Genomic DNA, 23,318 nt, shown 5'->3' on the forward strand with positions numbered 1-23,318 from the left:
ATTTTCAAGAGTGCTCTATGAGGACTGGACAATAATTTTTTTGTGATTGTGTACAAAATTACAAAAAAAAAAAAAAAATTTAAATAAACAAATTTAAATTCATTTCCTACACCAGTAATATTTTGTATCTTTACAACCCAATTCACAAAGGATTACTTACTTTGTGTCAAAACTGATTACATTAATGTTACATTAAAGTTTGTGAGCTTTCTTGGATGTTCTATTTTTGTGTCAGTAACAATTAAAATATTTTAAAAAACATGAATGGTTATTTGATTGTGGTTTTAAATCCAGGCAGGAGAAATGAAAAACAAGCTTTTTTCATTGAATTAATAAATATGAATTTTTATACAATTATAAATTTGATGTCAATTTTATAAATGTATAAACTTGTCAGGAATTATGCGTTCCACATATTCATGATGTACATGATATGTTGCACATAAGCTGTTGTTACTGTTGTTATAAAATAAGAACAAAGTTATTTCACATGTACAGATGGACATCATGTACAGATGTTCCATACTTTTCAAGACAGAATGGTTCAGGTAAAATCGGACTGCCTTAAGTGGAGATATGAGAAATGAAAGGATATAATAAATGCATGTATGGATGTATGAAACATACAGCAATGGCTATAGCTAAATGGTGCACTGATGGAATTTACATGACTGTAGAAATAATAATTTTGTATGTGTGTGTGTGTGTGTGTGTGTGTGTGTGTGTGTGTGTGTGTGTGTGTGTGTGTGTGTGTGTGTGTGTGCAAATCTGGAATTTTGAGCCCCACCCTGAGCCGACCCAAAACTGGTCCTATGTGCAGATTCAAGTGTGAACATGTCTTTAGTGTACAGTAGAATGTGTAATATTTTGCCAGATCTATTTGCTATAAGCCCTATGTAAAAATAAATAAATAAATAATAATAAAAAAATAAACCAGCAGCAGGCAACACCTGTGTTTTTGTTGTTGTTGTTGTTGTTGTTGATGATGATGATGATTAATAACTTGATCTTAGATCAGGTTGGGCAACTGTTAGAAATGTTCATTGTAAGTAAATGATTTTGCTTACCGACTTCCCTAGGCTAATGACCCCATCGATATTTTATATTAAGCCCATTAAAATACTAGATCTACTACAAAAAACAAAGCTAATAATGTTATCTCGATTGTAGTTAAGAATGAACAGACTATGTTTTATTGAAAAATATATTTTAACTTATTTTAAATTAACGTTTCAAACTTAAACAAATATCACTACTGGTGAAGTAGTTCCTTTAACTCAAACTTGAACCAAACCCATTTCTATAATGTCATAGAAATACCGGAAAAGGGAACTAGTTAGTACAATTCCTATGAGCCACTGCACCTCACCTGACTATGTCACATGACTGCACCTGATCTTGATTTGGAGTATGCATGGTCATACATGGTGCAAAGATGTAGCCAAATGTGATAAATGTGCACATTTTATTCAATTAAAATTGTATTAACCTGCACAGGAAACCGAGATGTAACTACTGATAGATTGAAAATATTTAGATCAGCCTTTATTTTATTATAGGCACTGCAAATAAATCTATAACTATTGAATTCATGCCTTACACACATTTGTTAACACAATTTTACAACTGCACATATTGTATATACTGTAACTAGAGATCACAGTGCTAATGATCTAGTGTTTAATGTTACAAACACATTATATCAATATTTACAAATATTTTTATTATCATAGTTTTACATTCAAGTTTTACACATCATTACATTTACATTCTGAACTGCCAGTGCAGTTTCCTCCAGAACTACTGGAGTAAGCCCATTTACTCAGTCCTTGTGCCTGTCATGTCTTGTTTTAATATCATTCCAACCCTTGGACCCAACCCTTACTCACGGAGTACTGTATAAAGGTAAACATCCACTGAGTTAAAATCAAATGTCTAAAGAGTAATACATATTTAACTGATTAAAAGAGCTGACCAAAAGTTCATCACACCTGATTAATTAAGCATTAAGCTGGTTCACTAAGAAATTAGTTATCAGAAAAAAAAACTACCTTTGTTTAATAACTCTTTTGAAATGAATGCTAAGCCACAATAAAAATGAAAAAAAGAACTAGCTAGCTAATTCAACAAGAAAAATTGCAAATCTTAATTAGCTAACTAACAAACTAACTAATGTATAAAACCTTACTATATAGCTCGTTTAATGGTGAATCTAATCTAATTTGATGGAGAATTTTAAAGATTAATATATCATGTGGGAGGTGAATGAGACATCTCATCCAGTGTGAGTCAGTAAATCCAACAAAATACATCTTACTAACAAAAAAAACATAATTTGGATGTACTGTATATAATGTATATGTAATTTAAATGTAAAAATAAATACTACTAGACTAAACAAGGGCTAAAAACAAAAACAAAAAACTAAACAAAAAACCCACAGTTTATGTATATATCATGATCACCAAATCTACTATTACTGTCAAATTGCTACCATTTATACTTGTTGCTGTTAATAGATACAAGTATATGTCCTTATAGAATAGAGTTGAATCCAGTAATGTGAGCTCATGAAGTGACTCTCAGTATAAGTAACTGTAGACAGCGTCTAAAACCCTTGATAATTTTCTGAATCTGTTTTAATTCTGGATCTAGAGATGCCAGAACTTGATGCCGGACTTTAATGACTAACTGTGGTACCAGTGCGCCCTTATACAGTATGTGGTCATTCCTGAAACGGCCAATAGATGGACCCAAGATTTTATGAAATGAAATGCATTCCAAATGACTATCATTTAATCCCAAAAAATAAAAGGCAAATCCCAAATATGCATGTAGCATGTAATTACTACAGAATTGCCCACATGCAAAGAAAATACAGTATTGAACAAAATAATAATGAAAGGCATAAAACAAGTGACTCAGCACACAGCATTTCCTCCTTACATCTTCACAGTCCATGATTCAATCCTGAGCTCAGGTTACTGTCTGTGTGGAGTTTCTCATGTGCATGTTCTCCCTGTTTCCAAATGGGTTTTTTTTTCTGGGTTCCCTGGTGTCCTCACATTGCCAGGAGGCTATTCTAAATTGTCTCTAGGTATGAATGATCCTGTAAAAGTTTGTCTGCATGGTGCTCTATGATGAACTGGTGTCCCATCCAGAGGCTATATTTGGTGTGTCTCCCAATGCCATTTTTGGGTTTGTTGCATTGCAGAAAAATCAGAAGAGTTTGCTGGAAATGTGAGAACCTACTATAAAACTTGAACACCCTTACAGTGCTGCTTGAGTCAAAATTGTTTGGATTATTTGCAAAGCATTTCATTATAATGACCGTATGAATTTATTAAAACAATTTCTTTCAATAAATTTGGATAACAATTATTTAAGAACAACAAAAACATGCACAATTAATGTACAAGTTTTAGAATATTTTACATATTATTTAAAATACATTTTTAATACAATATTAAATTATTAATTCTGTTGAGAGAGATGTGCATCTCTGTGCACTGTGCATGGTGTGTGAGCTACAGTATAAGGAACAACAGTTCAATGAATGATTTTTAAAAAAATAGAAATATGCTAGAAATATAATTATATTTTGGAGTTCAGGATTTCAACTAAAATCAACTTCCCATTAGTAAAAAAAATGAAGTAGCTCTTTTCTAAAGTTCCATGAACATTGTTGCCAAGTTCCGTATATGTTATGTATTGAAGATAGATACTGAAATCATAAACGTGGACCACTGTTAACTGTTTTTCCTGAAAAAGACCAAGAAAAAGAGGGAGAATACTTGTACCTAGTCCTATGCCTGAACATTTTGGGATGAGTTTCACGTCTTTCTGTATAGTTTTGAAAACTTGGCAAACATCCCCACAAGTATTAGCAAGCTGTTCATTATGCCCAGTATTAAACAAAAACATCCGTGCTTGCATCCCAGTCTCTAAATCTGTACAACAATAAAGTATTTTATAATCTGCTTGATATATAAGTATAGTGTAAAATTAAACTGTGGTAATATAGTAAAACAATAATAACATTACTATTACTACTACTACTACTACTACTACTACTAATAATAATAATAATAATAAAATGTGTATAGCATTTAATAAGTTCCAGCTCCTGATCACCCTTTCCTTCTGATTGTGTCTAGTTTTCTACACTTGTGCTTTTCATTTCAATCTATTATGTGGCATTCTGTAAGCCTAATTCCTGAGTTGTCCTGGAATTTCTCTAGTACCCTAACAACTTTCCCCCGTTTGCTCTGGTCTGCATGTATGAGCAGTGCCTGTCTGTGAAAGGAAACACTGGTGCACTCTGTTTCACTTCTGAGAATCAGATCTTCTAGCTGTGTCAGAGCTAGATTGAGGATAGCGTTGGTGACGGGAATGCCAGGCCGCAGACGTCTGAGTTCTCCTGAAAAGTTTTGGACTTTAGGAAGAAGGCAGTCCAGAATGCTGAAGTCTAGTGGAGGGACAGATGATATCTGTTTTAGTCTCCTGAGGGTTTGTTCCAGGAAGGACCACCTAATTTCACACTAAGGCGCTTGGCCAATATTTCTGAAAATATCGAACAGTCAACATTGAAAATGTCTCCTGAATAATAAGCTTCAGGTACCTGCTTATTCTTTAACATGAAGTTATACTTTCTCTTTAAGGTCTCAGTCAAGTGACAACAAAACTTTTTATAGTAATCCACATCCATTGTACCAAGTGTTTGATTGGAGTCAATCAAAGACTTGATGGAACTCAGTATTTCTGCCCCATTAATCTTCCCTGATCTTCTGTCAGGTTCTTCATCAACTCTAATTTCCTTCAAAAACAAGGCTACCTTTGGAATTATATTTCCAGTCTGTTGCTGCACTTTGAGTTCTAGGACAAGAGGCTTGTGATCTGAAATTTCATTGCTCTGTATTTTGCTACTACACACCCGTCCCATTGCATCGCTGCACATGAAAAACATGTCCAGCCTGGAGTGACTCTCATTCTGACGTCGTGTAAAGCCTCCATCAGCAGAGTGAAGGTATGACCAGGTGTCTCTGAGATTCAAAGAAATAGTAAAGTCTTCTAAAATAGCTCTTAGTGAAGACTGTTTTGTGAGAACAGCTGAAGATACCCGATCAAAGCTGGGATCCAAAACAGTGTTGAAATCACCTCCAACCACTAGCACACCCTCAGCTGTTTCCCTCAGATAGTCTTTCAATCTAGCCAAGACATTTTTGTCTGCCTTATGACTGTACACATTAACAAGAGTGTACAGTTCACCATACAGATGACAGAAGAGCACAATGTAACTTCCACTGCAATCCTCATCATGGCAAATGTACTCAAATGGTCCATCATAGCAGATCAGTATTGCCACTCCTTTACTGCGAGAGCTGTGTACAGTGAAGTAGACATTCCAGTTTTCAACATCCAAGATTTGTTAACATGTTGGCCCAACATGTGTCTCTTGTATGAAGGCAATATGAGCCTTTAGGGAAATGAGGCTGCTCAACAAATCTGAAAACTTTTGTGGTGGGCTTTTAATGCCACGTGTGTTCCAGGTGACAAAACGGAGCCTTTTTTTCACTAGTGGTGCCATAGTTTATGATTGAACTTCTGTAAATAAAGTACAGAATTTAAAGTCACAGATATTAAAAAAAATCGGTCTATTATATATTATGTTTTGTATATTTAAAGGATCAAACAGCACCTATTTTAGTTATTTCATATCGGGACATAAATTTATGAATAAGTTTTGAGATGAGGTCATTTTATGAACACAGTTCTCTATTTGTGTTCTCTCACTGTTTTCAATACATACTCACTTTTTCACTTACAGTATATAAATGAAGAATTGTGTAATTCTGATTGAAAGATATAATTTGGTTCAATAAGCATCAATCCCAAAGTAAGTACTATATTATAAAGTTTCGCTTGTTAGAAACATACCTTGTTCTCAGCAGTCAGCTGGCGGTACAACTAAAAGAAATTAAGAAATAAGGCATTATTGCACATAAGATTTAATGTACATAGTGGAAATGTTGTACACAAGTCAATTACATCACACATGTCTTGGGTAACAGTTGGGAAATTATTTCGAACTTGAAAATTTTTAGTTTTTATTGCATGAAATTCTATAAAGGAAAAACAGATTGCAACTGCTTTTTTGTTTTATTTATTATATATCCGTTAAAAATAGAAAAACAGATGCATTTGTGCAAAATCTGCATAGGTTTATGACTTTCCATTTAAAAAGCAACCTGTACTTACCTTAAAGACCAGACAGGCAGCTAGTGAGCGCACACTGGATCAAAGAATGCAGTATTTGATTTATATTTGATGCTCCTTAATCACTTGCTGTCAGGTCTCAGGTCAGACAACTGTTAAGTAAAAGGTTTCATTTTGAGAAAGTGATATTGTTTAACTTATTTTTTTCCTAATGTCTATGTTAAGTGTAGTGGGGTGTGTGTCGTGGTTAAAACGTCACCCTTATTAACTATGTGGCCAATAGGCTCTCTCCCTACCACAGTATATAAGTGGTTGTTTAGGCCTCCCAGAATGCGTCATGGTCGAAAACCTGCTCCTTCCTTTCGTTGCTATGGACTACAGAGTGTGATGTTGGGCTACTGAGACTGTGTGCAGGTGTGATGTGCTGCTCACTCTCATTGCGGTGTGCCGTCAAGGCTCCCAACTGTGTAGCATGGTGGTTTAACGTAGCTCCGGTCGGAGCGCCAGCTGTTGCCGTCACAACTATTAAAGACGCTATCATGACTTTCGTATGTGTCATCGTGAGTATCATGTCATTGGATCACGGGTCCTCGATTTTGCATGAGTTAAGGTGGGCTGAGTGAGATGTGATCGTTTCGGTATAACTCCTCCTCCTCACTCGTGGAGCCACGTTGCTGCTTTGGGCTGCTTGATTCTGTTTGGTTTTGCTGCATCAGTTTGTTTTGCTTTTATTTATGTTTGTCACCGTCACTAAGATCAGTTTTATTGAACTCAACTGTTGTAACAGTCTTTATCAATTATGGTGATACTGCTATGTGGTAGTAGTGGTTTTGGTCAGTCTTGGTAAACTTTAGTTTACCAAGCTAATCAGTTTGAGCTCGGGGTTATCTCTGTGTTTTTGTGACAGTAAGTTTGTTTTTGTTTTGTTTTATTCTTTTGTTTGTTTGCTTTGAGCATATTGTAAATGATTTTGTGTTTTTGTTTTCTCCTTGTAGGAGTTGAGTGCTTCCTGTGGCTGGGAGGGAGTTCTTTGCTGCACCTTAGGCTTTACTTAACAAGGGTCGTTATTATTGCTGTGTTAATTTGCAGTGAATTTTGTGGGTATAATCCTGATTAGTTTGGTGCTTTTCCCTTTTGTATAGCTGGTCCTGTCATACTAGCCTGCCCTTCATACAGGAAGCCTCAGTCCTCCTATGATTATTGTTCATTTCTTCTTGTGACTGTTTTATTTGACAAATGTATGACTGCATTGGCTGCTGTTTTTTAAAAATAATTCTTGGCCAGTCTTTTTAACTTCAAAATAAAATGTATTTTTGTATGGAAACCCATTCCTCTTGCCTGTTCTAAGTGGAACGTATTTGTGTGTCTCTATTTGGGTTATTTTCCCCGTTTTCTCAGGGTGGCGTAGTTGCTACGAAAACAAGCCACATTGCTACATAAGCTGTTATATTTAGTACTTTGGGATAACTACTGCAACAAACCAAAGCAAGCAAGTTATCATGGTTGTAGTTACAAATTAATATTTTAAATAAAAAAATAAAATATTTTTTAAATATATTTTTTAAAAAGATTCACTTATGTAGAAATCAAGTGTTAAATTAAATGCTAACTGTTACGTTACCAGGTGGGAGGCAAGCGAGAGCCGAGCAGTGACAGAAAGGCGAGGGAAGCGCGAAGTACAAAGTACACAGTCCGAAGCAATAGAAAGAATCCAAGACGAGATCCAGGAATCGTAAGTCATAAAAAAGGCTTTAAACCATGAAAGTCCGAAGCGTAGTAGGAAGCTTGGTAACTTACTAGCGTTTGGGGAAAACTGAGCGTTATTCGGGCCACGCTGTCGTTAACAAGGTCTTAAATGACCTTGGGTGGCGCACAGATGTTGGCACTCAGTACTCCGGCGAACTTGATGGGATATGTGGGATATGTAGTCCATGCCGGCTCGGTGGCCACGAGTTCGCCGTGGTGTAACACTAACACACATTTGTACTCAGTTGATGAACATTGTTTAAAATGACCACTTGTCTGAACCAAATATTGAAATCTGAACCAAATTAATATTTGAGCCATACTTGTGTAAAATTGAAAAAAAAAAAAAAAGTAACTCAAAGTTCACATACCATTTGCTTCAAAATATAATGTAATAGCACATATTTCATATGAATTGATTATTGCCTGCTAAGAACTAATATTTTATATTGACATTCCTATGATTTACGTGCTACTGTTTTTAGAAAAAACATTAAATTATATTGAGAAACAATAATGTAATACCTTTCAGGATCTATAGTATGGTATGTATTTGTAATGTTGTAATTAACATATCTTCTATTTCAGTAAATATTTAAAATGTTATATAGATTCCCTCATTGGGAACTTACCTTACCAGCTTTTAGCAGAACAAGCAATCAAATGAATCTTACTATTCAGATGAGCTTTAAAAACACAAGAGCACGTTACAGGTGATGTAGCTATTGGTCCATACAGCAGTAGTGATTACTCTATGTAATATATGACAGGAAAAGCCACTTGGAGCAAACATTAAATATCAATATCAAATATTCTCTGTCTATACCAAGCTTTTATACCGTGTCTGTTTATTCTGTTTTTTGACTTTACTCATATTTACGACCTCTTCTCTTTTCCGCTCTCCTGTTTGTTCTCTTTGCCTGATCACCTGACCTCTGCCTATTATGATTACTGACTTCTGCCTTATCCTTCGTACTTCTTGTTGTTTAATTAAAGTGCCATGCCTGGACTTGCTTCTGTCTGCGTCTCCAATTCATGACACCTTGATAGAATAAATATATACAGTGAGGGAAAAAAGTATTTGATCCCCTGCTGATTTTGTACGTTTGCCCACTGACAAAGAAATGATCCGTCTATAACTTTAATGGTAGATTTATTTGAACAGTGAGAGAAAGAATAACAACAAAAAAATCCAGAATAACGCATGTCAAAAATGATATAAATTGATTTGCATTTTAATGAGGGAAATAAGTATTTGACCCCTCTGCAAAACATGACTTAGTACTTGGTTTAAAAACCCTTGTTGGCAATCACAGAGGTCAGACGTTTCTTGTAGTTGGCCACCAGGTTTGCACACATCTCAGGAGGGATTTTGTCCCACTCCTCTTTGCAGATCTTCTCCAAATCATTAAGGTTTCGAGGCTGACGTTTGGCAACTCGAACCTTCAGCTCCCTCCACAGATTTTCTATGGGATTAAGGTCTGGAGACTGGCTAGGCCACTCCAGGACCTTAATGTGCTTCTTCTTGAGCCACTCCTTTGTTGCCTTGGCCATGTATTTTGGGTTATTGTCATGCTGGAATATCCATCCACGACTCATTTTCAATGCCCTGTCTGAGGGAAGGATGTTTTCACCCAAGATTTGACGGTACATGGCCCCGTCCATCGTCCCTTTGATGCGGTGAAGTTGTCCTTTCCCCTAAGCAGAAAAAAAACACCAAAGCATAATGTTTCCACCTCCATGTTTGACGGTGAGGATGGTGTTCCAGGGGTCATAGGCAGCATTCCTCCTCCTCCAAACACGGCAAGTTGAGTTGATGCCAAAGAGCTCCATTTTGGTCTCATCTGACCTCAACACTTTCACCCAGTTGTCCTCTGAATCATTCAGATGTTCACTGGCAAACTTCAGACAGCCATATATATGTGCTTTCTTGAGCAGCGGACCTTGTGCGCGCTGCAGAATTTCAGTCCTTCACGGCGTAGTGTGTTACCAATTGTTTTCTTGGTGACTATGAGAGAGAGATAGTTTGTATATATTGTAACCGTAGTTTTGACAGGTATAGGTCAAAGGTCAAAAAGATACACATTCTAACTCTCTATATCTAGATCAAAGGTCATGATCATAAAAATATGAATAGTTATGTTAAATCTGGATCACATCCATTCGTGACCATATATGGTGCGGACATGTGTGTTTTTCCGCCCCCCACACGTTGCGCACATGTTCTTTCTTTTCACATAGAATATGAAACTCTCTGTGGTAGGTCATAAAAATATATATAGCTATGTTAAATCTGTTTCACATCCAAATCGTGACCATACCTGGTACGGCCATGTGTTCTCCCTAACCCACATCACCCCACCCCACACACACACAAGTTGCATACTCATGTTTTTTCGCTTCACATAGAATATGAAACTCTCTGTGGTAGGTCATAAATATATATATAGTTTTGTTAAATCTGGTTCACATCCAAATCGTGACCATACCTGGTACGGCCATGTGTTCCCCCACCCCACCCCACCCCACACACACACAAGTTGCATACTCATGTTTTTTCTCTTCACATAGAATATGAAGCTCTCTGTGGTAGGTCATAAAAATATATATAGTTATGTTAAATCTGGTTCACATCCAAATCGTGACCATACCTGGTACGGCCATGTGTTCCCCCCACCCCACCCCACCCCACACACACACACACAAGTTGCACACTCATGTTTTTTCTCTTCACATAGAATATGAAGCTCTCTGTGGTAGGTCATAAAAATATATATAATTTTGTTAAATCTGGTTCACATCCAAATCGTGACCATACCTGGTACGGCCATGTGTTCCCCCACCCCACCCCACCCCACACACACACAAGTTGCATACTCATGTTTTTTCTCTTCACATAGAATATGAAGCTCTCTGTGGTAGGTCATAAAAATATATATAGTTATGTTAAATCTGGTTCACATCCAAATCGTGACCATACCTGGTACGGCCATGTGTTCCCCCCACCCCACCCCACCCCACCCACACACAAGTTGCATACTCATGTTTTTCCTCTTCACATAGAATATGAAACTCTCTGTGGTAGGTCATAAAAATATGCATAGTCATGTTAAATCTGGATCACATCCATTCGTGACAGAAATGTTGCTAGTTATGTTAAATCGGGTTCACATCCATTCGTGACAGAAACGTTACCATACATGGTACGGCCATGTGTATTACACATCCAAACAAAAATATGACGCACACAAACGCACTTTATTTTCACATTATTTAAAAGGAATTTAAGTGTTATGTACTAAATTACCATAATTATGAGCACAAGTTGTTAAGTTGACAATCATTTTTAAAATTATGTTTCTCCATTTAGATTGTCTGCAGTAGAATGCAGTCTTTTAAACCAGGAAAAATGACTGCCTTTAAGTTTTATAACAATAGAAAGTAAAATCCAGCGTGATTTACATTACAAATCTCATACGTAACATCTCTGCAGGATTTATAGACGTTAAAGCACTGAATACAAAAAATAAACACTCTGTGTCTACTACTTTTATCTCTCATAGAACTATCCACAGTCCAAAGGCTGTGGAGCTAGAAGGCTACGTGTGCGAATGACAAAAGATTTAAAAAAAAAAAAAAAAAATGTATCAATACATGAAATTAGATTACACAATGTAGTTGAGGTTTAAATGAATAAGCAGAAATGTAATCATGCTTATCTTTCCTATAGCACAGTTGAAAAGCCCTCTCTAGATGAACAGATTTGTCAAATGAAACTTTTTCCTTCTTTTCCACTGCTACGGTAAACTAAAGAGTGGATATTCAGATTACACTGCTAAATATGACTAGCATTAGCTATGTGTACTAGTGCAAAATAGTACATCAAATGTATTAGCAGGTGTAGCCTATACACGAGTCCACTATTGGTCATATCACAATTGAGAACATGCCCCCAAATTCATTGCTTTAGTAGAATTTAATGGTAAGTGAAATGATAATCACATTGTAATGTCCTTAGTATTTGTTCAGTCTACAGGTCCTCTAACACTCTGTTAAATGAATAAATGTAAATGTACTACAACGTAATTTTGTTTTAAATCAATTAACGCAGAAATTACACACAATATTAAGTTGATGTAATTATCAACATTATTATGTCAACACCACTCATCAAAATAATGTGTATAACTTTAAATATTTAATTAATTTAATAAATTAGAATTTTTATCTTGCAACCCCACATTAAATTTAGATTGTGGGGGTTTGTTTTGTATAGCTCCGCTGTTAGAAAATACATGATGGTTGAATGTGAACATAAATGAGCAGAATGTAAGCTTGTGAAATAAATTAAACTTTATTGATTGCACTTTTTGAGAAAATGGCATGACTTTGAATAAAAATTTACTGAAAAAAATACTCTAAAACATTGATATACCCGAAGAAATGTAAAAAAGAAAAAATTTAAAAAATAAAAACTTTTTACATACCTTCTAAATAGGTCCCTTTAGGGGGTAAACGTTTTAAAGACGGTGTTTTATAAGAAATGCACGTATTACATGCCTTCTAAACCTAACCCTTTAGGATGTAAAGTGCTGCTTAAAAGAATCGAGAGTTTTGTTTAAACTAGAAGACACATTTTCCGGGCAATGTCTTGTAGGCCTATACACAGTGTCCTACACATCTGAAATGTGTGTGTATGTGGGTGTGGGGGGTGTGCGTGCATGTGTGTGGGTGTGTTAGAGAGAGAGAGAGAGAGAGAGAGAGAGAGAGAGAGAGAGTCATGTGTTTCCTGGGGGTTTGCTGACCAGAATGCTTACAGTGTGTTTATGTTAATGAATTAAGGGACGAGTCGTGTGTTTCAGGGTTTAACGATCCCTACCAATGTGTACATTTGTGGTTTAAGTGAATCTTTGTTTCTGAAATTACTTCTGTGGTAATTATCAGTTTGTGTAACTAACCTATCAGAAAATACTAGACCTGGTGACTGAACGTGGTAGATGTATTAGAATTTTGGACATGTTATGCATGTGTAGCTCCCTATGTGTATGATCTATGTGTAATCCTTCTGTCAAGAAATGAGCAGACTGAGGTTTGTGAAATAATTGAACTATTTATTGGCTACGTTGTTGAGAAAAACACTGATGTGTAAAACATTTCTACAGTCCTTCAAGGCTGTATGATGTCGTTGTTCTCTTTTACTGAAAGAAAGGTCAAAACCATCGGTGTTATTCGTTGTGGAGACTGAAGTGACAATATGTCTGAAGAAAATGAAAATATGTATTACATATCCTACCTTCTAACCAGGCTATATTTAGGGTGAAAAAACCTTTTTTTTTAAAGACGGTGTTTTAAAAGAGTCGTGCATTTTGTTTAAACTATAAACAAGATTTCAGAAAATGGTACGCCAACGAGGATACTTACACAGAACTATCGCTAAATACATAAGCTTTCATCTTTGCATTGACATCCCATGTCCCAGCAGTACATTTATGACCTCTGATGACCATGTGGGTGTGCGGGGGGTGGGTGTGAGAGAGAGAGACACACAGGTGTTCTTTCGGGGATTTTGCTGACCAGAATTCTTACAAATGTGTTTGTTAACGAATTAAAGGGAGTCGTGTGTCTCAGTGTTAAAATAGTGGTTAAGACGTCGTAGTTAAAACACAGAAGAAACTCTGCAACAATCTGTTACAATGTCTGCTCCGAGAAATCCTAATACCCTTAGAAGATTGCTGTGTATTCACCAACAAGAGGACCTGTGGCTTCGTCAGGCAAAGATCACGATGGTATGGAAAGTGTATACAAGAGTAATTGGGGTGATCTAATGCTTAGGACTTGTACAGTACTTCAGCTCGGGAACGTCCCACCATGGCGTTCAGAGAGACGTTATCTATGGTACACGTATATATAATATAGATCAGATCACCAGTCTGTTTTTACCCAGTCCTGATCTGGGGGTTCGGGGGAGGGGGGGATTACAGTTCAGGCATTTTTCCAACAGAACAGAATATTAGACATTTAGTGTAAACTAGTGTAAAAAAAAAAAAAAATCTCTGAAATATTTCAGTGAAAATAGTGGTCCATATTTAATGCATTATATTAGAAATGATAGTACAGTCTTTGTTGATCAGTTACCAACTCATACTTTATAATAATTTGTTTAGGAGCATCTGAATCTGGCATATAACTTTTATTGCATTTAGGCATACAATAAAAGCTAATAAAAAATGAGGAAGAAATGACTTGTGCACTACTGCTGCGGATATTAAGTCAAACCATTTTGCTCAAACTTCAGCATGACCCATAGAGAAGCAGAAACTTATGGCACCTTATGAATACCATGTGAAGGATTATGTTGACTCGTCCCTTACAGTTACAAAGACATGTCCTTGTGCAGGATCACCTTCGCACCAGCATCGGACCCCTCTTCTCCCATTTCAACGTATAAGAAAAGGCAAAAAGTAATATAAGATGTATAAGAATATATTTATAAAATATAACACATTATGAGGAAGAAACATAAAATATTATTTAACAAGGTCTGCCATTCAGCCCTCTTAACTGTAAGAGCATCATCAGTATTGTACGGCTGTTGGGGACAGTAGTTAGCTTTCAGATGTCAGATATAAAACAACTTTTTGAGTCACAGTGCCAAACTACTGGTATTATATTCGGATCCTTCTTTTTCAGCATGAAGGACCGGCATTTATTTAATAGACAGATGGTACAGCCATATACTTGGTCAGAGGATTTAGTAATTTCTTTGAGAAAGGTTCATTGTTTTCGTTCTTTTATCATAGCTTCAGTTTGTATACTTACTTTGGTTAGTGAATTAAACTGTTTTATTAGGTATTGACAGATTTCATTAACAGGGAACGATGATAGGTGAAGATTAAGTTGGTATGCGTGTACAAAATAAAACTGTCTATATGTATATTTGTCTGCTATGTATCTGTTTAAACACTGCTGTAATGGCGATATAAAGAGAGAGAGATACCCATTTATTAATTCATAGAACCCCTTTCCACCTTTTCAAGTTCGTTATACATTTTTCTTTTCAAGCATCGTGTTCAGACATTGCAAATCATCAGTCTGAAGGTTAAGGGTTACTTAGATTTTTGCTTCTTCAGCATCAAAAAAAAAGTCTAAACATTAATCTTATTATTAAACTCAGAAACACTATAAATGTATGGTTGTGATCATAATAAAAGGCAACGTGAAAGGTGACTTAATTCCCAATGAGATTTCTTTGTGTTCTCTATGACCTTTCTACAGTATATGCCATTAATTCCTAGTTTCCAGCCATCATTACAGCACGGGAGAGGAAATCTCGTTTATCAGATGTGTGATGTACGTCTAGACAATCTGATAACAAACTACACGCACAACATTTATGTTGAGAAAATTCAGATTGATCTTTGTTCCCAAATAACATTGGATCAGACCCATAGTTTACAGCATCTGTCCCACACGTATTTAATCTGTATTACCAGTACTGAACAAGATAAAGGAGGAGAAAATGTAGATTTACTGTTCATTGGAACTTTATTGTTTATTTAGAGAAATCTCATTGGGAATTAAGTCACCTTTCACGTTGCCTTTTATTATGATCACAACCATACATTTATAGTGTTTCTGAGTTTAATAATAAGATTAATGTTTAGACTTTTTTTTGATGCTGAAGAAGCAAAAATCTAAGTAACCCTTAACCTTCAGACTGATGATTTGCAATGTCTGAACACGATGCTTGAAAAGAAAAATGTATAACGAACTTGAAAAGGTGGAAAGGGGTTCTATGAATTAGTAAATGGGTATCTCTCTCTCTTTATATCGCCATTACAGCAGTGTTTAAACAGATACATAGCAGACAAATATACATATAGACAGTTTTATTTTGTACACGCATACCAACTTAATCTTCACCTATCATCGTTCCCTGTTAATGAAATCTGTCAATACCTAATAAAACAGTTTAATTCACTAACCAAAGTAAGTATACAAACTGAAGCTATGAAAAAAGAACGAAAACAATGAACCTTTCTCAAAGAAATTACTAAATCCTCTGACCAAGTATATGGCTGTACCATCTGTCTATTAAATAAATGCCGGTCCTTCATGCTGAAAAAGAAGGATCCGAATATAATACCAGTAGTTTGGCACTGTGACTCAAAAAGTTGTTTTATATCTGACATCTGAAAGCTAACTACTGTCCCCAACAGCCGTACAATACTGATGATGCTCTTACAGTTAAGAGGGCTGAATGGCAGACCTTGTTAAATAATATTTTATGTTTCTTCCTCATAATGTGTTATATTTTATAAATATATTCTTATACATCTTATATTACTTTTTGCCTTTTCTTATACGTTGAAATGGGAGAAGAGGGGTCCGATGCTGGTGCGAAGGTGATCCTGCACAAGGACATGTCTTTGTAACTGTAAGGGACGAGTCAACGTAATCCTTCACATGGTATTCATAAGGTGCCATAAGTTTCTGCTTCTCTATGGGTCATGCTGAAGTTTGAACAAAATGGTTTGACTTAATATTCGCAGCAGTAGTGCACAAGTCATTTCTTCCTCATTTCTTATTAGCTTTTATTGTATGCCTAAATGCAATAAAAGTTATTTGCCAGATTCAGATGCTCCTAAACAAATTATTATAAAGTATGAGTTGGTAACTGATCAACAAAGACTGTACTATCATTTCTAATATAATGCATTAAATATGGACCACTATTTCCAATGAAATATTTCAGAGATTTTTTTTTTTTTTACACTAGTTTACACTAAATGTCTAATATTCTGTTCTGTTGGAAATATGCCTGAACTGTAATCCCCCCCCCCCCCCCCCCCCCCAGATCAGGAGTGGGTAAAGACAGACTGGTGATCTGATCTATATTATATATACGTGTACCATAGATAACGTCTCTCTGAACGCCATGGTGGGACGTTCCCGAGCTGAAGTACTGTACAAGTCCTAAGCATTAGATCACCCCAATTACTCTTGTATACACTTTCCATACCATCGTGATCTTTGCCTGACGAAGCCACAGGTCCTCTTGTTGGTGAATACACAGCAATCTTCTAAGGGTATTAGGATTTCTCGGAGCAGACATTGTAACAGATTGTTGCAGAGTTTCTTCTGTGTTTTAACTACGACGTCTTAACCACTATTTTAACACTGAGACACACGACTCCCTTTAATTCGTTAACAAACACATTTGTAAGAATTCTGGTCAGCAAAACCCCCGAAAGAACACCTGTGTGTCTCTCTCTCTCACACCCCCCCCCCCGCACACCCACATGGTCATCAGAGGTCATAAATGTACTGCTGGGACATGGGATGTCAATGCAAAGATGAAAGCTTATGTATTTAGCGATAGGTCTGTGTAAGTATCCTCGTTGGCGTACCATTTTCTGAAATCTTGTTTATAGTTTAAACAAAATGCACGACTCTTTTAAAACACCGTCTTTAAAAAAAAAGGTTTTTTCACCCTAAATATAGCCTGGTTAGAAGGTAGGATATGTAATACATATTTTCATTTTCTTCAGACATATTGTCACTTCAGTCTCCACAACGAATAACACCGATGGTTTTGACCTTTCTTTCAGTAAAAGAGAACAACAACATCATACAGCCTTGAAGGACTGTAGAAATGTTTTACACATCAGTGTTTTTCTCAACAACGTAGCCAATAAATAGTTCAATTATTTCACAAACCTCAGTCTGCTCATTTCTTGACAGAAGGATTACACATAGATCATACACATAGGGAGCTACACATGCATAACATGTCCAAAATTCTAATACATCTACCACATTCAGTCACCAGGTCTAGTATTTTCTGATAGATTAGTTACACAAACTGATAATTACCACAGAAGTAATTTCAGAAACAAAGATTCACTTAAACCACAAATGTACACATTGGTAGGGATCGTTAAACCCTGAAACACACGACTCGTCCCTTAATTCATTAACATAAACACACTGTAAGCATTCTGGTCAGCAAACCCCCAGGAAACACATGACACTCTCTCTCTCTCTCGCTCTCTCTCTCTCTCTCTCTCTCTCTCTCTCTCTCTCTCTAACACACCCACACACACACACGCACACCCCCCACACCCACATACACACACATTTCAGATGTGTAGGACACTGTGTATAGGCCTACAAGACATTGCCCGGAAAATGTGTCTTCTAGTTTAAACAAAACTCTCGATTCTTTTAAGCAGCACTTTACATCCTAAAGGGTTAGGTTTAGAAGGCATGTAATACGTGCATTTCTTATAAAACACCGTCTTTAAAACGTTTACCCTCTAAAGGGACCTATTTAGAAGGTATGTAAAAAGTTTTTATTTTTTAAATTTTTTCTTTTTTACATTTCTTCGGGTATATCAATGTTTTAGAGTATTTATTTCAGTAAATTTTTATTCAAAGTCATGCCATTTTCTCAAAAAGTGCAATCAATAAAGTTTAATTTATTTCACAAGCTTACATTCTGCTCATTTATGTTCACATTCAACCATCATGTATTTTCTAACAGCGGAGCTATACAAAACAAACCCCCACAATCTAAATTTAATGTGGGGTTGCAAGATAAAAATTCTAATTTATTAAATTAATTAAATATTTAAAGTTATACACATTATTTTGATGAGTGGTGTTGACATAATAATGTTGATAATTACATCAACTTAATATTGTGTGTAATTTCTGCGTTAATTGATTTAAAACAAAATTTACGTTGTAGTACATTTACATTTATTCATTTAACAGAGTGTTAGAGGACCTGTAGACTGAACAAATACTAAGGACATTACAATGTGATTATCATTTCACTTACCATTAAATTCTACTAAAGCAATGAATTTGGGGGCATGTTCTCAATTGTGATATGACCAATAGTGGACTCGTGTATAGGCTACACCTGCTAATACATTTGATGTACTATTTTGCACTAGTACACATAGCTAATGCTAGTCATATTTAGCAGTGTAATCTGAATATCCACTCTTTAGCTTACCGTAGCAGTGGAAAAGAAGGAAAAAGTTTCATTTGACAAATCTGTTCATCTAGAGAGGGCTTTTCAACTGTGCTATAGGAAAGATACGCATGATTACATTTCTGCTTATTCATGTAAACCTCAACTACATTGTGTAATCTAATTTCATGTATTGATACATTTTTTTTTTTTTTTTTTAAATCTTTTGTCATTCGCACACGTAGCCTTCTAGCTCCACAGCCTTTGGACTGTGGATAGTTCTATGAGAGATAAAAGTAGTAGACACAGAGTGTTTATTTTTTGTATTCAGTGCTTTAACGTCTATAAATCCTGCAGAGATGTTACGTATGAGATTTGTAATGTAAATCACGCTGGATTTTACTTTCTATTGTTATAAAACTTAAAGGCAGTCATTTTTCCTGGTTTAAAAGACTGCATTCTACTGCAGACAATCTAAATGGAGAAACATAATTTTAAAAATGATTGTCAACTTAACAACTTGTGCTCATAATTATGGTAATTTAGTACATAACACTTAAATTCCTTTTAAATAATGTGAAAATAAAGTGCGTTTGTGTGCGTCATATTTTTGTTTGGATGTGTAATACACATGGCCGTACCATGTATGGTAACGTTTCTGTCACGAATGGATGTGAACCCGATTTAACATAACTAGCAACATTTCTGTCACGAATGGATGTGATCCAGATTTAACATGACTATACATATTTTTATGACCTACCACAGAGAGTTTCATATTCTATGTGAAGAGAAAAAACATGAGTATGCAACTTGTGTGTGGGTGTGTGGGGTGGGGTGGGGGAACACATGGCCGTACCAGGTATGGTCACGATTTGGATGTGAACCAGATTTAACAAAATTATATATATTTTTATGACCTACCACAGAGAGCTTCATATTCTATGTGAAGAGAAAAAACATGAGTGTGCAACTTGTGTGTGTGTGTGGGGTGGGGTGGGGGGAACACATGGCCGTACCAGGTATGGTCACGATTTGGATGTGAACCAGATTTAACATAACTATATATATTTTTATGACCTACCACAGAGAGCTTCATATTCTATGTGAAGAGAAAAAAACATGAGTATGCAACTTGTGTGTGTGTGGGGTGGGGTGGGGTGGGGTGGGGGAACACATGGCCGTACCAGGTATGGTCACGATTTGGATGTGAACCAGATTTAACAAAACTATATATATTTTTATGACCTACCACAGAGAGTTTCATATTCTATGTGAAGAGAAAAAACATGAGTATGCAACTTGTGTGTGTGTGGGGCGGGGTGGGGTGGGGTGGGTTGGGGGAACACATGGCCGTACCAGGTATGGTCACGATTTGGATGTGAAACAGATTTAACATAACTATATATATTTTTATGACCTACCACAGAGAGTTTCATATTCTATGTGAAAAGAAAGAACATGTGCGCAACGTGTGGGGCGGAAAAACACACATGTCCGCACCATATATGGTCACGAATGGATGTGATCCAGATTTAACATAACTATTCATATTTTTATGATCATGACCTTTGATCTAGATATAGAGAGTTAGAATGTGTATCTTTTTGACCTTTGACCTATACCTGTCAAAACTACGGTTACAATATATACAAACTATCTCTCTCTGAGGAACACTATATATATATATATATATACATAATGGCATGTATTTCATTTAGTGCTAATGCACTGGGTTTATTATTGCCTGTTAAGAACTTACACTTTATATTGGCTTTCCCAACCTGGTCTTCTATGATTTACGTACTACTGTTTTAAGATTAAATTCTATCACAGAGCGCTTTATGATATAGAATACACTTACCCCTACCTAAAGAGATGAGAGGAAAATTAGAGTAAGATGATAATAATTTATTACTAGTTTTAGGACAGGACAGGCTCCCTGTAGCTCCAACTGTAGTCTATCAACACATTTAATTGAATTTCTAAGAAATCATACAACACTGAAAAATAAAGCATTTTAATGATTTGTTGAATTACTGCAACATTTTTACAGCATTGTAAAATGATACAGTGTAAGTTACTGTGTAAAATCTGAAAAAGCACTGTTTTTATGCTGTAAACAAATCAAAGGATGCTTGTTTTGTGGGGAAATGTGGCACTTTTGTTGTTCCATAACATGATACCTTATCAATGATCAATGTATAGAATGAAGAGTCAGTCACAACTCAACAGTTCTTAAAGTGTTAGAATGTGTGTGTGTGTGTGTGTGTGTGTGTGTGTGTGTGTGTGTGTGTGTGTGTGGAGCTCAACATAATAAAAAGTTATAGTGTTATGGAAACAAATATGGTATTATGAGCCCCACCCTGAACCAACCCAGAACTGGTCCTAGGTGCAGACTCAAGTATTCTTCTGCCCAAATGTGAACACGCCCTTAATGTAGATGTAGTGGAATGTGTAATGTATTGACATCTGTCTTTACTATGAGCCTTACCTTAAAAAATAGACAGGCAATTTGGGAGCCAAATTTATATCAAAGAATGCAGCAACACCAGTATTTGCTTTTGAGGTGCTGGATGATCACTTAATCTTAGTTTAGGTTGGGCCACTGTTAAATGGAAATGTTCATTGTAAGTAAGTGATTTTGCTCACTGGAACTTTCCCCTAACTGCTATAGGCTTTGATATTTTATATATTTAGCACAAAAAAATACTACATGTACTACAAGCTAATAATGTTATCTTGATTGTTGTTCAGAATGAAGAGACTATGATTCAAGGGAAAATACATTTTAATGTATTTTAAATTAAAATTTCAAACTAAAACAATCATTGATATTTGTGAAGTACTTGTGTAAAACTCAAATACATATGAACATCCAGTTCACATACAATTTGCTTTAAATAATGTAATGCCATGTATTTCATTTAGTGCTAACACACACGGTTGATTATTACCAGTTAAGAACTATATACATGTAGTTTTATTTATATTATAAACATTCTCCTATTTCAGTAAATATGATCGATGTTATTATATAATTTCCCTTGTTTGGAACTTGTGCACTCAGCTGATGGCAGAACAGAAAAATCAAATGAGTCATATTTTTTATAGGAAATGTCAATTAAAAGCACGTCACTTTTGTAACTATTGTGTAAGTATCTGTTACATAAGATACAGCTAAATAAAGGTGGTAATATTTGTTATACAAAGTAATCAATATTTACTACCAACTTAACAAATGAAAGAACAAAAAGCAGCTTGATGTAATTTCATCAATTTAACACGAATGTTTGCATTACAAATGATCTCATCCTTAACAACCTCAGTGAAAAGTAGAATCTTATAAATATTTACATGAAGTTTAGAGTTTCTTAATATTTGGTATGTCCCCTTTTTGCATTAATAACAGTATGCACTCGAGCTGAAACACACTCCACAAGTTTGTGTAAACTTGCTAGATCAGATCTATAGGCGTGTTGTCTGAACACACACGTCAATGGAAAGAATGAGTCATAAATAAATCTATAGATAATTAACAGATAATTGAATGAATTGAACAATGCATTTGGATAATATAGTTTCGTTAGATCGCTACATGATGATGTCACTCTCTCTAGCTCACTCTGTCAAATTCATATTCAAATGTTGCTTTATTGGCCTGCCACATATTAACATTTGTATTGCCAAATCTTCTATACAGACATTAAGAACACATAAAAAAAAAGAGTGTGTGTGTGTGTGTGTCACCTGTCAGTGGTTTTATTGTTTGTTTATCTATATATATATAACTGACAGGTCACACATGCACAATGTGGTTCCATGTTTGTTCTTTTTTAGGTTTTAAAATGTGCTTCATATGTGATTCTGTTTACTAAAAAAATGCTGTTTTGTACAAATTTTTTGTTTTCTTCCTTTTTTCTTAAAACATAGTTTTAGTTAGTCTACAAGTGCACTTTTTCTGCATATGCATTAATAGTAATGTTGTGTTATATTGCAGGTGCAAAGTAGGACCAAACTAATTTTGTTATTTATTAAGGACCCACAGAACATGCCCACAGGGTAAACTGTGGGCCCAGATCCATGCCTACAGTATGCCATAGTATGCCCAGTGCTCCCACAGTGTGCCTACTGTATGCCTAGAGTGTGCAGGTATATAGAATGCCCGCAAAGGCCCCACACAGGCTATGGGGGCCATGTGTTGCTGCAGTGGGGCATCCCACAACCAGCCCAAAGTGTGGGCATATGAAGGGCCCCACTGGTGCCCATTATGGGCCCACAATATGCCCACAGTATGGAGCCACTACAGGCAGCCCACTGGTCCAGCAAACATTTCAGTTTTTCACCTCTGTAATGTGTGGCACTGGTGGGT

The 23,318-nt window shown here is 35.8% G+C and overlaps 1 long non-coding RNA gene across 1 annotated transcript; it reads right to left on the minus strand.

Annotated features, from left to right (window-relative positions):
• Positions 1-4,242: 4,242 nt before the first annotated feature.
• On the minus strand, positions 4,243-6,554 carry LOC128632853 (uncharacterized). Its single transcript, XR_008396462.1, has 3 exons — positions 6,259-6,554; positions 5,938-5,967; positions 4,243-5,604 (listed from the first exon to the last, which is right to left on the minus strand). It is a non-coding gene; the product is annotated as an uncharacterized LOC128632853 (long non-coding RNA).
• Positions 6,555-23,318: the final 16,764 nt, after the last annotated feature.

The sequence above is a fragment of the Ictalurus punctatus genome, chromosome 1, assembly GCF_001660625.3.
Source record: "Ictalurus punctatus breed USDA103 chromosome 1, Coco_2.0, whole genome shotgun sequence".
Classification (NCBI taxonomy): Eukaryota; Metazoa; Chordata; class Actinopteri; order Siluriformes; family Ictaluridae; genus Ictalurus; species Ictalurus punctatus.